Source organism: Mauremys mutica, chromosome 14 (genome assembly GCF_020497125.1).
Source record: "Mauremys mutica isolate MM-2020 ecotype Southern chromosome 14, ASM2049712v1, whole genome shotgun sequence".
Lineage (NCBI taxonomy): Eukaryota > Metazoa > Chordata > Testudines > Geoemydidae > Mauremys > Mauremys mutica.
Genome location: NC_059085.1, coordinates 9,950,661 through 9,966,958, shown reverse-complemented (window position 1 = coordinate 9,966,958; position 16,298 = coordinate 9,950,661). Strand labels below are relative to the sequence as shown.

Below are 16,298 nucleotides of genomic sequence, written 5' to 3'. Positions count from 1 at the left end.
TTTTTGCTTTCAAATCTTATTCAGCTTGGTAAAGTTTAGGAGTTAGGATACAATCACAACCTTATCTTTTCTTTTCTAACCAGTGCTGACTTTTATGCCAATTTCACTTAAAATCTCTCTCTGGTTAATAAGCTTGTTTCATTGTTCTTCTAAACCAGGACGCTTTTGGCTGGAGTATTCGGGGGATCTGTACTCACGTTAAAGGCTGGGGCATGTTCATCACCCCTTGGTGGAACGACGGATGTTTAATGAGTTGACACCCTTCGGGGGTGTTGGGGTCCTGAACCGTACACGATGCACAGCTCTGGGGTGCAAGGCTGGGACTGAGGGAAATGCGGGTGCCGCCCTGTGTCTATTCATGACTAGCTGGGTGTAGCATTCGTGAATTCAGCTGGGCCTGACTTTGGATGCAGGTGGCTGAGAGTGAACCGAGCCTGGAGGGGTTCACTGTTCACTAGCAAAGCGCTGTCAAAGATCTCCAGGCTAGTGAGCGAAGGGGACACAGCGGTTCTACAGTCCAGCTTGGGCCCTAGGGCAGTGGTTCTCAAACTAGAGCCGCCGCTTGTTCAGGGAAAGCCCCTGGTGGGCCGGGCAGGTTTGTTTACCTGCTGCATCCACAGGTTCGGCCGATGGCGGCTCCCACTGGCCGCGGTTCACCCCTCCTGGCCAATGGGGGCTGCGGGAAGCAGCGTGGGCCGAGGGACGTGCTGGCCGCCCTTTCTGCAGAGTTCAAATTTTCCTTGAGTTTAAATTGAGTCATTTTTATTTTTTTTTCCTTTTATCCTCCCCTTCCTTTCTCCATTCTTCCCTCTTCCTTTCTGGAGTTTGTTCATGCAACAGTCATCCCCTATCTATGTAAACACCAATGCACCCTATTATCAATTATTTCTTCATCTTCAACCTAGTTCTTCTCTCTCCCCTTTCACCTCTGTCCCTTTATGCATCCAGTCTCTCTACCCCGCTCCACACACACACACACACTCTTCCATGGGGAGAACCCAGTTGAGGGTTTGGAAGGACTGGCCGCTACCAGCACCCAAGACTGAAGGTGGGATGACCTCTGGTAAACTACTTAGCATGGGGGTTGGTTCCTTTAGTGTTGTTAATGTTTTCTTTGTAATGCTTATAGGCACTTGCTTGGAAAGAGCTGTTTGGTAACTTGTAAGTGCAGGCACTACCCTGGGCATAGCTTAGTGAGAGAAAGGAGGCTGGGTTGTGGAGAATATCAAAATGTACATCAGGGGGCTTTGCAGTCATAACATGCCAGTCAAGGAGGAGTGTCTGTGAGGGGAAGACAGTCTCTTCCCAACAGTGGTGATGGCTGGGAGCTTGGAGCTTGGAGCCTAAAGCAGGTGAACCAGGGAAGGGGGAAACTGCCCTGGCACGTTCTCCTTGTGCTTTGCACAAGCACAGGACCAGATCCTTAATCTTCAAGGTTACTATGGTTATGACGGGGGCTCTGTTTCTTGGCCCAGAGCCAAGTGTGGGGGTTCAGGGTGCTGTTTAGTGGCCTGTGATATCCAGAAGGTCAGATTAGATTATCTGTGGTCCCTTCTGGCCTTCAGTTCTAGGACTACAGCTCTACATACGAGAATAAGTGTACACAGTGCTACCTATTTGACTCGATTGTTCTAACAGGTCCAGGGTGTAGGGTGGTAACTAAGCACGTGAGAGGGGCAATACACAACTTGTTTGTACGAGGGTATAAAAGAGGGGTCATAGAAGGTACATCTGGCCAAGGGGGAGTCCCACTGCTGACCGAGCTGGTGTCTATGCAGAGTCTATGGGGTGCTAGTACAAGTGCTTTGTCAACAACAAACCTGGCCAAGCGCCTTTGCCACCGAATGAGTCTTTTGTCTTTTGGGCAGTTTGACTGAGGTCTGCTGGGGCAGCTACCTGGCCAGAGCCAGGACAACGTATGGGCCCACACAGCCAATGACAGGTGTCCTTTTATCAGGGCCCCCAGGGATCATGAAAGGGTGGAGTGATGGTTCTGGTATCTCCTATCTCCAGCTAACACTGAAATCCCTGCCTGGACTCCCCTGCACAGGAGGCGCTGGCTGTCAGTCCCTGGGTGGGTCTGCAGCAATCAGCCTAGACCACAAGATGGAGGACAGCAAGGTGCCATGAAATGCAGCCAACAGGGTTAGTCCTGAGAGGGGCTGAGCACTTGCAGCTCTCACTGGTTTCAGAGGGAGATGCAGGAGCTCAGCACTGCTCAGAATTGGTCCATTGTAATGGAAGTGGAACATTCCACCGTAGGGATGGTAACCTAGAAAAACAGAGGTGGGGACAGGCAGTGGGAACTAGGGATGTAACTAGGGGCCGCAGCATTTCACACCAGGCTGTCGCCCAGAGCACATGGCTGCTGCCTGTGGGTCTGAGTACAGGGACCAGAGTGATGGAGCAGGGCCTTCTGGGACCAATTTGCTTCCATTGCTAAAGAAGGGAACGTGCGACACCGAAGGATGAAGGAAAGTATTCTTGTAAGGAGGAAGGAAACAAGGCAGGGACAAGGCTGGGCGGGGGAGGGAGGAGGTACTGATAAGGGAGGAGGGGGGGAAATGGAAGAAGTTAGTGAGAAAGAAGAACCAGGGAACTGAGGAAGGTACAGAGAAGAAAGAGGGACGGGTAATGGGTGAGGGGAGAGACATGGAAAAGGAGTTGGCAAAGAGGCTAGAAGAGAAGAGAAAGGAGAAACATGGAAGAAGTGGATGGGGGTAAGAATCTGGACCGAGTTCTTTAGCATCAGGTAGAATCCCGATTGCCTTTGTCAGGATGTAACTACTAGGGGTTAACAATGCAGGTATTTCTACAATTTAAAAAAGAAAGGGTAGAAGTGACCATAGCTGAGAGCTGGCATCAGCTTGGTTCTTACCTTTCAAGAGATTACATTGCAATTGGTCCTATTTCTGTTGATTTGAGCACTGCAGCTTGTCTGTCAGAAGTTCATATTGTACCATTTAAGTACGAAGAATGCACCTTCTCCTAGCAATGGAGTGGAAATTAACCAATCTGAGCGTTTTCAGGTGAAGGAAGTGAATCTATCCTTTGATGTCAAAGGCCAGAAGTAGTTTCAGAAGAATAAAGCAAGATACATAACCAAAGCTTCTGAGGTTACAGAAGTATTGACTTGTTCCAATCTAGAATAAGGAAACCACTTATACCTACTAGATTTTTAGCAGTACAGCTGATTGTATGGAGAGAAAGAGAGAAACCAATCCAGCAATTCATCACGCAGAAGGTGTGCATTTATACTACCTGTTACAAAATGAATCCAATGACAATTCATTTACATTTGCTGCCTGACAAAAATATGGTCTGTCAAACATTGATCTTTGCAGGAGGTCATATTTCGAGATGCAAGGATGACACATGGCTGTCGTTTACAGGAAGGAATTAGCGGATCCATCCTTTTAAGGAGGTAAGAAATACAATACACCATTCCCATAATAGTCAATGGTTCTGGTCATCCTTTCAGGTGGAAGGAAGGTAACGGAGGAAATTTTCATCTCTCTAAAGAGCATGAGAAGATGCTGTACTGAATAAAGCACTAAAAATGGGAGCTACCTGTTTAGATGAAAGGAAAGTAGTTGGAAATTCTAACCAAAGATGATGATCTTTGTTCCTTTTTCCTTCCCAGAGAAGGCCATTGGTTGTTCCTACAAGGATGTAACAGGGAAGTTATTTCAAAGAACAAGTGCAACTAACCAGAGTGTGAAGATGAACATTGAGCCTGCTCTTCCATTTGCAGAGAGGAGTTGTCCAGCTGATTCTATTTGTGCCTAATTGATCATTGTTGCTTATTTTTCAGATGTCAAGAACTAAGTGGAACTGATCATTTCTATCAAGAGGTAAGGAAGGCACCTCCTCATAGCACGGGGGCAGGAATTAAAGGCTCTGTTTCTATTTTCAGGGGAAATGAAGGTCTTACCATTCAAGGGAGGATGATAAGAGGCTGCTGAATTGAAGAAAAAAAGACAGGTAAGGATCCCTGGCCAGAGGAAAGAAAAGCATCTTTTACTTTTACTTCTAGTTCAGAAAAAGGCAAGCAGCCATTTATATGCTTCAGGTTTTAACCAGTGTAGCTGGCTGTACCGCTAAGAATCAAAGCCTTGCGGTGGAACATGATTGACAAGGAGGTGAGCACTGAAAGGTTTCTAGAAGCCTAATGATCTGGATGCTAAGGAACCTTCTCCATTGATGACTCTTCATAGCTGCTAGTGAGTAATAATAAATAAATCTGTCAAACACTGATTTCAGGTTTTGCTCTGAGATATGAACAGACCAGGTGGCCATTCCTACCAGGGAGAAGTGAGGCTCAGTGGCGTGGCTGTCCCGGGCAAGGAGGTAGGAAATACCAGTCTCCAAACATCCATGTGTACATGAAGTGGTGTGGATTTTGCTTTCAGGGAGAAAAACTGTGGATGACCTTACTTGTCATGGGGAGAGTGTCAAAAGCAGACTCGGGACAAATCTGAATCAAGTCAGCAGATCATCAGACATGGAGGTAAGCATTTAAGTTTCCCTGGTTGACAAATGAATCTGAGGCTAAAGCAACACTGGCAGACCAAATAAATAGGTCACGTTGCATCTCCAGATGGAAGGAGACCAGAGGGCTGTTGTGTTCTAGAAGGAATTAATGCAAATCCAACTAGCTGAACCAGGCATGTCAGTTGGTAAAGAAATGCACTTTTTCCCCCTCTTAACATTCAAGTGGCTATGAATAGATTCTCATACTTTCAGATGAGAGAAATGCAGCCGATTTGAACGTTGAGGGTGTGAAAACTTCAGGAAGTTGCTAGAAGATCTGGGATATCTACAGAAAGAAAACAAGCAAAACTCATCACTGCTACCAAGAGGTAAGGAACTCACCTTAGTACGGAGAAATTGATGGATCTGGTTTCCTTTCAGGTGAAAGAAATGCAGCTTGTCCGTGAGAAGTAGGAACAGTTTCTCTTGCTATCAAGAGGTAAGGAATGCACCTTCTCCTAGCAATGGAGTGGAAACTAACCAATCTGAGTGTACTTTCAGGTGAAGGAAGTGAATCTATCCTTTGCTGTCAAAGGCTACAAGCAGTTTCATAAGAGTAAAGCAAGATACATAACCAAAGCTTCTGAGGTTACAGAAGTATTGACTTGTTCCAATCAAGAATAAGAAAACCACTTATACCTACTAGATTTTTAGCAGTACAGCCGATTGTATGGAGAGAAAGAGAGAAACCAATCCAGCAATACATCAAGCAGTAGGTGTGCATTTCTACTCCCTATTACAAAATGAATCCAATGACAATTCATTTACATTTGCTGCCTGACAAAAATATGGTCTGTCAAACATTGATCTTTGCAGGAGGTCATATTTCGAGATGCAAGGATGACACATGGCTGTAGTTTATAGGAAGGAATTAGCGGATCCATCCTTTTAAGGAGAAAAGAAAAACAATACACCATTCCCATAATAGTCAATGGTTCTGGTCATCCTTTCAGGTGGAAGGAAGGTAATGGAGGAAATTTTCATCTCTCTAAAGAGCATGAGAAGTTGCTGTACTGAATAAAGCACTAAAAATGGGAGCTACCTGTTCAGATGAAAGGAAAGTAGTTGGTAATTCTAACCAAAGATGATGATCTTTGTTCCTTTTTCCCTCCCAGAGAAGGCCATTGGTTGTTCCTACAAGGATGTAACAGGGAAGTTATTTCAAAGAACAAGTGCAACTAACCAGAGTGTGAAGATGAGCATTGAGCCTGCTCTTCCATTTGCAGAGAGGAATTGTCCAGCTGATTCTATTTGTGCCTAATTGATCATTGTTGCTTATTTTTCAGATGTCAAGAACTAAGTGGAACTGATCATTTCTATCAAGAGGTAAGGAACGCACCTCCTCACAGCACAGGGGCAGGAATTAAAGGCTCTGTTTCTATTTTCAGGTGAAATGAAGGTCTTACCATTCAAGGGAGGATGATAAGAGGCTGGTGAATTGAAGAAAAAAAGACAGGTAAGGATCCCTGGCCAGAGGAAAGAAAAGCATCTTTTACTTTTACTTCCAGTTCAGAAAAAGGCAAGCAGCCATTTATACGCTTCAGGTTTTACCCAGTGTCGCTGGCTGTACCGCTAAGAATCAAAGCCTTGCGGTGGAACATGACTGACAAGTAGGTGAGCACTGAAAGGTCTCTAGGAGCCCAATGATCTGGATGCTAAGGAACCTTCTCCATTGATGACTCTTCATAGCTGGTAATGAGTAATAATAAATAAATCTGTCAAACACTGATTTCAGGTTTTGCTCTGAGATATGAACAGACCAGGTGGCCATTCCTACCAGGGAGAAGTGAGGCTCAGTGGCATGGCTGTCCCGGGCAAGGAGGTAAGAAATACCAGTCTCCAAACATCCATGTGTCCATGAAGTGGTGTGGATTTTGCTTTCAGGGAGAAGAACTGTGGATGACCTTACTTGTCATGGGGAGAGTGTCAAAAGCAGACTCAGGGCAAAGCAACATGGACTTGCCAGCTGCTTAATCCATTGAGGACTCCAGTGACAAGAAGCTGTTATTTTAAGGGGAAAATACACACACAAAAAAGCCACTTCAAATATTTCAGCTAGTCGCAAATCTGAATCAAGTCAGCAGACCATCAGACATGGAGGTAAGCATTTAAGTTTCCCTGGTTGACAAATGATTCTGAGGCTAAAGCAACACTTGCAGACCAAATAAATAGGTCACGTTGCATCTCCAGATGGAAGGAGACCAGAGGGCTGTTGTTTTCTAGAAGGAATTAATGCAAATCCAACTAGCTGAACCAGGCATGTCAGTTGGTAAAGAAATGCACTTTTTCCCCCCTCTTAACATTCAAGTGGCAATGAATAGATTCTCATACTTTCAGATGAGAGAAATGCAGCCGATTTGAATGCTGAGGGTGTGAAAACTTCAGGAAGTTGCTAGAAGATCTGGGATATCTACAGAAAGGAAACAAGCAAAACTCATCACTGCTACCAAGAGGTAAGGAACTCACCTTAGAATGGAGAAATTGATGGATCTGGTTTCCTTTCAGGTGAAAGAAATGCAGCTTGTCCGTGAGAAGTAGGAACAGTTTCTCTTGCTATCAAGAGGTAAGGAATGCACCTTCTCCTAGCAATGGAGTGGAAACTAACCAATCTGAGTGTACTTTCAGGTGAAGGAAGTGAATCTAGCCTTTGCTGTCAAAGGCTACAAGCAGTTTCATAAGAGTAAAGCAAGATACATAACCAAAGCTTCTGAGGTTACAGAAGTATTGACTTGTTCCAATCAAGAATAAGAAAACCACTTATACCTACTAGATTTTTAACAATACAGCCGATTGTATGGAGAGAAAGAGAGAAACCAATCCAGCAATTCATCACGCAGAAGGTGTGCATTTCTACTCCCTGTTACAAAATGAATCCAATGACAATTCATTTACATTTGCTGCCTGACAAAAATATGGTCTGTCAAACACTGATCTTTGCAGGAGGTCATATTTCGAGATGCAAGGATGACACATGGCTGTCGTTTACAGGAAGGAATTAGCGGATCCATCCTTTTAAGGAGGTAAGAAATACAATACACCATTCCCATAATAGTCAATGGTTCTGGTCATCCTTTCAGGTGGAAGGAAGGTAACGGAGGAAATTTTCATCTCTCTAAAGAGCATGAGAAGTTGCTGTACTGAATAAAGCACTAAAAATGGGAGCTACCTGTTCAGATGAAAGGAAAGTAGTTGGTAATTCTAACCAGAGATGATGATCTTTGTTCCTTTTTCCTTCCCAGAGAAGGCCATTGGTTGTTCCTACAAGGATGTAACAGGGAAGTTATTTCAAAGATCAAGTGCAACTAACCAGAGTGTGAAGATGAGCATTGAGCCTGCTCTTCCATTTGCAGAGAGGAGTTGTCCAGCTGATTCTATTTGTGCCTAATTGATCATTGTTGCTTATTTTTCAGATGTCAAGAACTAAGTGGAACTGATCATTTCTATCAAGAGGTAAGGAACGCACCTCCTCACAGCACGGGGGCAGGACTTAAAGGCTCTGTTTCTATTTTCAGGGGAAATGAAGGTCTTACCATTCAAGGGAGGATGATAAGAGGCTGCTGAATTGAAGGAAAAAAGACAGGTAAGGATCCCTGGCCAGAGGAAAGAAAAGCATCTTTTACTTTTACTTCTAGTTCAGAAAAAGGCAAGCAGCCATTTATACGCTTCAGGTTTTAACGAGTGTCGCTGGAAATGAATAGATCCTCATACTTTCAGATGAGAGAAATGCAGCTGATATGAATATTGAGGGTTTGAAAAGTTCAGGAAGTTGTTAGAAGATCTGGGATATCTACAGAAAGGAAACAAGCTAAACTCATCACTGCTACCAAGAGGTAAGGAACTCGCCTCATAATGGAGAAATTAATGGATATGGTTTCCCTTCAGGTGAAAGAAATGCAGCTGATCTGATCTCCTGGGGATTGTGGATTATAACTAGTCATATTACTGAAGAACAAACAAATGTATGTTGCCAGACCTGCAAAAAGTTGCCTTCCTTGTCTAGAATGGGAAAACAATCCTTTATCACCATCAAGTTTCAAACCCAGAATTCAGCAGACCACCACTGACAAGGAGGTGAACCTTTAAGATTCTCTTATTGCCAAATGTAACAGATCATGAAGCATCGTGTACATTTGTGGCCCTGTAAAACTGATCATAAGCAAACAAGTTACCTGTCAAATGCTGATCCCTACAGCCGCAGCTGTGCTTTCCAGGAACTCGTTTATGAAGCTGATTTGTCTTTTCAGGAGAAGAGTTACAGATGCTCAGGATTTGAGTACAAATTAATAGGAATGGAGCTGAACAGATCCAACACTTGAAAGGACGATTGGATCTTGTAAGGGACGAAACCATGAAAAAGACCCTTCATTCAGTAAAGCAGCAGAATTGGTTCTGAGGAGAGGTAAGAAACATTTGGAAAGTCTAACAAATGACAGGTTTCAGAATGGTAGCTCCCTTTTAGGGACATGGGTATTTGGACAATAAAACTAAGACAAGGGGCCAGATCCTCCCCTGGTGTAAATGAGCATGGCTCCATGCCAGACACTAGAAATACATAGATTTACAGCAGCTGAGGATCTGACCCAAGCCTTTAACTGTGACATGGGTTTCAGCAAAGTGCTTGGAGAGTTTACTCTGACTCCAGGCCTGCAGCTGTGGTGCAAAGCGTGGTGGATCTGAGCATTCATTGCACAGTGGGTGAGGAAATTCCAGTTACTTCTGATTTATAGAGTGTCCCATCCACAGACACAATGATCGCAGAGGCAATGGTGCCTGGTACAGAATCAGGGGTTGGGGTAGGAGAGTGGAACATGCAGGAGACACGCAGGAGCCCAGCTTCTGCACTGTGCAGCCAAGGCGCCAGTTTGGGTTCTTCTTTTAACACCTATTTGTGTAGCTGTTGAAGCCATGTGTACTTCATAGGATCAGCTCAAATGATAGGACCCATATTCATTTAGCACAAACATTTAGAAAGAGGGAGGAGAGAGAGAGAGAGAGATGAACAGTAGAAATAAAGCGTTCCTTAGTCTTGTTCACTCTTTTGTTGCTGCTAAAACCCCTGGGGAAGGGAAACCCTTCTGTTCCTCATGCTAAGAGGGAGGAGGGGTCTAGGAATAAACCTAGAGAAGGATTGTTAAGGGAGGGGAGGAGAGAAGTGGAAGGAATTAATTAAAAGAAACACCAGGGAACTGAGAAAGGGAAAGAGAAATAAAAGGGAAGACGCATGGAAGAGGAGAAGGAGAAAAGTGTCAGGGCAGAAGAGAAGGTGAAGATAAAAAAAAAGAGTGGAGAAAGACAAGAAGAGAAAGAAGGAGCACAGAAGAGGGGGTTGAGCATTTTGGGATTCAGCCCTGGCTGATGCTAAGGAAATCAGCTGATTGTCCTTGTTAAGATATGAACTAAGCAACCAGTTAGGACTATTAGGAGCTGAAAATGAGGATGCAATCCAGTCAAGCCAAGCCACAGCATTCTTAGCAACGATGTTCAAAGCACGAAGACCTCCAGGAAGTTGAGTCATTTTGCAGTCCTCTACAATACGTGTCATGGTTTGAGGCTGCCCAAACTGACATAGGGACTGTCTCTAAAAAGCCACCAAAATTCCACTGCAACACAAATTCCATGTCTGGTATGAAACCAGTTCAGAAGGCTCCATTGCCTTCCTGGTAAATCAAACCCATGTTGATGTTGAGTGGGGTCTAAGACAAGAGAATTATTTGTCACTTTCTCTGCGGATCATGAAGCATGTCATGCATCCTCTACCGTAAATCCCTCTCCCGGTAAACTTATCCACAATGGGTGACGTGAGGGCAGACGACCATCTGGTGGATTAAACAAGCCTTTAATTAATGGTAGATGTGGCATATCAAGCAATTTCATCACAAGCTTTGCTGTGCTTTCCTATCTGGGAACACTGGACGGAGTAATACTGCAGAGAACCGGTACCCATGGCAGAGGAATAGATTTAAGTGTGCCTGACATAATGCACATGGTGGAATTAAGTTGTACATCAGTCATGTTTGTGTGAGATGAGCGAGCCCACACTGGAGCTCAATACTCCGCTGCTGAGTAACAGGGTGCCAAGGCTGAAGTGAATAATGTTTGGGTGTCGGCGCCCCCTGTTGTTCTGACCAGTTTTCCAAGCAGGTTCTTCCATGTTTTGACCTTAATCATTGTCTTTGTAAGATGATCACGGTGTATGAGAGTTCTGTCGAATGTGACACCTAGATAGACAGGGTGTGGATCTTGCTTTATTCGTTGACCATTGAGAACTATGGTCAGCTTTCTGCCCACTTGTGCATGATGTAAGTGGAAGACACTCGACGCAGTCCTACTTCCATTTGGTATCAGGCACCACTGATGACAATAATTGGCCATAGCCGCCATGTTTGTGTTCTGAACACTCTCAAGTATGTCAAAGGTGTGTGACTGAGTGCTGAGGCATATGTTGTCCGCATAGACAAACTTGCGAGATCCAGCTTATGGTAGGTCATTCGAATATAAGTTGAACAGTGTTGGAGATAAAACTGATCCTTGAGGGAGGCTGATGTGTGCACATTTCCAAAAGAAATGGTGTGACTGGCCATAGCTGAGAGCTCTCTCTTTGCAAGGGATTACTTTGCAACTGATCATATTTCTTTTTTTTCCTGATTTGACCATTGCAGTGTATTGTTTATCTGAAGCTCACAAAGAGATTTGACGCAGTTAAGAAAATATGAATGGAACTGATCATATCCACCGAGAGGGGATGGATGCACCTTCTCCTAGCACAGGAGTGGAAATCAGTGAATCTGTTTCTACTTTCAGGTGAAAGAAAGGCAGTGCTTACCAGTCAAGGGAGAAAGATTCCAAGACATGGCTGAATTTAAGAATGCAGTCAGGTAGGAAATGATAAGTGCAGATGCAAGAAAAGCATCTTATGACTCCAGTTTGGGAAAAAGCCAATTCTGCATCATTTATTAAACAATGTAGCTGGTTGCACCTCTGAAAATCACAGCCAGGCAATGGAAGATCACTGACAAGGAGGTGAGCAGAGAAGAGCATGTGGAAGGCAAATGAAGCACATTTTGACTGATGGCTCTGCATAGCTAGAAAGACAAATAAAAATTCTCTGAAACATTGATGTTTGCAGGTGATCATCACTGAAGATGTGAGGAGACCAGGTGACCACCCATGCCAGGAGGAAATGAGTGAAAGCGACTGTCCTGGGGAAGAGGTAAGAAATGCCCAAGCTCAGAGCACCCACGTGGACATTAATGGACCTTATTAACTTGCAGGTAGAAGAACCGCTGCTGCTTCACTTGTCAAGGGAAGAATGTGAGAAGCAGGTGCAGACTTTGCTAACGCAATGTGCCTGGCCACCTGCTGAATCCACAGAGGGGACAGAAGAGCATTCTGCAGCTATAGTCCTGGGAATGGAGAGCAGCCCCCTGAGACAGTGCAGCCAGTTGCACTTTCCAGCTGTAAACATCCCTGCAGATCATGGGCCAAGGAGGTGAGTTTCAAGTTTCTCTTATTACCAAATGAATCTTGCGCCAAAGCAGCAGTTGCAAACCCAGTCAGGAATAAATACCAAGTATTGATCATTCCAGCAGCAGATCGTACCTCTCCTGATAGGATAGCAGAGGCTGTGGTGCTCTAGAAGGAATTAATGAAGCTGATATGTCCATGTCGATAGGTGAGAAACACCATTTCTGTACCAGTCAAGTGGAAATGAATGGATCCTCTCCTACCTTCAGATGGGAGAGGCGCATCTGAACACTGAGGATATAAAAAACTTGAGGAAGCTCCTAGAAGAGCTGTGATGGTTCTTATTGAAAGGAAAAACGTGAAATTAATCACTGCTGCCAAGAGGTAAAGAACTCACCTTCTCTTGACTTTCAAGGTTAAGTTCCGGGATCTAGTTATTCTTTCATATGAAAGAAATGAAATTCATCTTGCATGCCAGGAGAGAAATACTGCGCGAGCAACCTGACTGGCCAGGTGAGTGACCCGTTGCAAAGTGAAGAAAGCATTTTTCATTGTAGATAAGGAATAGTTCAGGAACCTATGAAATCTGTTTGGAAGATTGCAGGTGAATGTACCTCTGGTCAACTCCCCACAGCCTCGGTGAATATTTCTATATTGGTTATTTGCCAAGGGAATAAGGTTGGGGAAAGCACCATAAAAATGTAGGACACCCCAAGATTGATTATAAGTAATGCTGTGTCAAAAATTGATTGTTACAGCTGATGACACATCCCAAGATACGTGAAGAGTTGAGGACCATAGCAAACAGGGATTCCTTTTTATCAGGAGGTAAGGAATATACAGTACCTGCTTATAGCATCCCAGTGCAAATCAAAGACTTTGTTTTTTCTTTCGGAGCCTATGATATATGTCAAGAGGGGAATGCTGCCAACTAATTGAGAACAAAGCAATGTATGCAGCCAGAGCTGCTGACATGTAAGAGAAGCATCCTGTGAGTCTATTCATGGAAAAGGAGAGTAGCCACTTATCCCCAGGAAGTGTTAAACAATGCAGCTGGTTGCATCTCTCCAAACAGCCACACTCAGACCGTTCCCGGCACGGAGGTGAGCATCTAAGGTTCCATTTTGCCACCTAAATTAAATGAAAAATGATCATTTCAGTGAAGAGCCCACCAGAGACACCAAACAAATCTGTCAGATATTGATCGTTACAGCACATCGCATTTCTCCAGATGTCAGGAGAGCAGGGGGCTGTGCTTTTCAAGAAGCAATTAGGGAAGCTGATCATCCCCTTTCGTGAGGTGAGAAATACACATTCTCAGAGAGTTCAAGTGACAATAATGGATCTGGTCAGTCTTTCAGGTGGAAGAAATGCAGCTGAGCTGATCTTCCCAGACAGGAAGGCTTGGAAGTTGCAATCATGATAGCGATCCATTTTTGTTGACCAAAGAAAAAATGGAACTGGGTGCTGGCTACAGGTCGGTAACATTGGTATTTAGACATCTCAGTAAATAAGAGGCAACTGACCACAGTTGAGAGGTGAGCATTTGAACTGCTCTTCCCAGAGATTAGCTGTGCTACTGATTATATTTGTGCAGAATTGTTCATTGCACTTTCTTGTCCTTTAGAAGTGCAGGAAGAAGATTCATGAAGTGGATCATTCCTGTGACGAGGTAAGACATGCTCCATCTCATGGTAATAATCTAGAAGTCAGTGATTCTGGGTACATTTTCAGATTCTTCAGCCATTCAGAGGGGAATACGACAAAATCGATGACTGCCATTCTTGCGGAGATGTAAGGAAAGCCCCCCAAACCTGAAAATACCTTGTAATAATAAAGTATCTTTCAAATTCTGATCATTACAGCTGACTGGGCTTCAAGCTGTGGGAACAGTAGGAAGATTTATGCCAGGAAGATATACAAAAGGTAATTGTTCCTGTTGAGAGGTAAGAAATGCCTTGCAGCGTTCCTTTGGAAATAAATGGATGAGACTATACTTTCAGGTACCAGAAATGCAGCTGATCTTCCCTTTGGAGAGAAGAAATCTACAAGCAGTTGACAAACTGCACAGCTCAGCAAACTTCTGAAAAGAAATCAACTCAGTGACCGGATGGGGAGTAAGGAGAAATGGGACTTTCACCTGTAGTACAATGAAGCTAGTGGTGGATATGAAGAGAAGGGTTCTAGGATTAGCTGTTAGTGGATGAGTAATTGAGCTGTTTGTAATTTTCCAGATGATAGTGGCCCAGCTGGCCATGAAAAGTAAGAAAATGCTCCTGTTTTTACACTCTGGGTGCTGAACTATGCAGTTGGGTCTAACTCTGTCAGGTTATGGATCAGGGAAAACTGGCTGTTTTAACGGGGAAGCACTGTAGCTGTCTCTGTTAGTTAGGTTCACAGTGCATCTGCTTCTGCTGTGAATGGGGTTGAAACCCACCTGGCAAGAGAGACACAAAGGAGCTGGTTGTGAATAGAGAGAGAGGAACTGGAAGGAGAAGTTAGTGCAGGGGACGAGGAAAGCAGTGTAAGAGGTTGTGTCTGTCCGGACTGATCAGTGGAGCTGGTTGTGACTGTCACAGGTCAGCACTATCTGGTTGTGTCTGTGTGTTAATGAAGGGGCTGATTGATACCTGTCTATGGAGGAAGAGCCTGTTGGACCCACCAAGGATAAAGCCGTGCAGCTGGTCAGAGCAGCCAGTAGGGAAACGATGCTGCTGCTGGCAGAACTGGTGAAGAAATAGCATTCACCTTGACAGGGCTGTTGGGGGATTCAAATTCGGATCTGTTCACCTGCTGGGGAAGGAGAGCAGCTGGTTCTGTCTGCCAGGATGGAAGCAAGGAAGTGAGTTGTACCTTCTCAGAGGAAAGCACTGGAGACTGGCAAATAGTGGGACACAGACTGTACCTCAGGGTGTGACTGGGGCAGGATGTGTAACCATAGCGACCAGTGGGTCCTTTCCAACCCTGGTCCTTGCTCGCATGCACAGGGTCAAACTGATCACCATGGTTGGGGTCAGGAAGGAATTTTCCTCCAAGGCAGAATGGCCAGAGACCCTGGAGTTTTTTCGCCTTCCTCTGGGGCATCAAGCAGGGACCAGCCCTTAGGGCCATTTAGAAACAGACAATAAAAAACAATAGAAAGTGAAATCTGTCACCTTTCATCATTGACTCTGTGCTTCTTTAAAAAACAGCTGTTCTCCCCTCCCCCGTACACATGACCCTTCCCCATGAGCAGTGTGTCACCCTTCCCCTCCTGCAATCATTGCAGCTCTCCCCACTTGTTTCCCTTGGTTTCTCTCCCTGTATTTATTCTATTTCCTCTTCCATACCCCCTTTCCTGGGGCTATTTCCATCAGATCTTTTCTTGTTTTTGTGTTTTTCTTTTTCCTGCTGTCTTTTCTATCTTTTCTCTCCATTTACTTCCTGCAATGGGGCAGACAAGGCCAGAGGCCCCCTACTGGAGGCTTCAGGGTCCTACCACATCCATCCCAGGAAAGGAGCAGTGGAGCTAAGTCTTCTGAGCAGCCTAGAGAGACTTTACAGGATGCAGCCAATCAGGGAAAGGCTGCAGAAGGCAGCCAATCAGGGCTCAGGAGGGCCATATAAAAGGAGTTTCAGCTGCACAGTCTGTTCCTTGCAGCAGCTAGAGGAGTGTAGAGGGGCTCTTGGCTGGCTAAAGGGAATGGCTGCACCATGGACAACTCAGTGCTGGTTGGCAGTGAGGAAGAGCTATGGGGTCTGAATGTAGAAAAGCCCTGAGGTAAGGGTGAAGTATTGGTGAAGGCTGGGGCTGTGGGGAAGTGGCCCAGGGAAGTATCTGTGATGTGTGGCTGCTGTTCTTATGATCCCTGGGCTGGGACCTGGAGTAGTGGGTGGGCCTGGGACCCTCCCCTCCCATAGGCCACTGGAGAAGGGGGCTTACAGTTGAACTGTGATTGACACACACACTGACACACACCCCCGAAGGGGAACAGAACTGCTAAGAGTCCCAGCTGGGGCTAGAAGAGACCCAGTGGGTGAAAATGATTCCCTCCAGGGAGGGAGGACTTCCTGGGGGTGTGGCCTGATACTATTTGAAACCCGCAGACACACTTGACCAGGGGGTGCTCATGAGAGGTGGGTGCCCCCCTGTTATACTTTCCCTTCCCTCTTTCCCTTACTGGTCTCTGGTTGCCTCCCCTTCTGGCCCAAAGCTTCCCAATCTCCTGCCCTGCTCCCTGGCTGTTTCTAATCAGCTCCAGGTGGTAACAAAGAAGCAAAGTCTGATTCAGATACTGTAGGAAGGAGTCTTCTAAAAACAT

The 16,298-nt window shown here is 45.0% G+C and overlaps 1 long non-coding RNA gene across 7 annotated transcripts; it reads left to right on the top strand.

Moving 5' to 3' along the window:
* Positions 1 to 2,792: 2,792 nt before the first annotated feature.
* Positions 2,793 to 14,889, top strand: LOC123349033. 7 transcript variants are annotated; one of them, XR_006573331.1, is made up of 9 exons: positions 2,793 to 3,244; positions 3,345 to 3,424; positions 3,815 to 3,984; positions 8,416 to 8,604; positions 8,778 to 8,932; positions 11,335 to 11,408; positions 11,500 to 11,553; positions 11,660 to 12,022; positions 12,206 to 14,889. It is a non-coding gene; the product is annotated as an uncharacterized LOC123349033 (long non-coding RNA). The 7 variants fall into 7 exon arrangements; XR_006573333.1 differs by lacking the exon at positions 11,500 to 11,553; XR_006573330.1 differs by having other exon boundaries at positions 11,500 to 12,022.
* Positions 14,890 to 16,298: the final 1,409 nt, after the last annotated feature.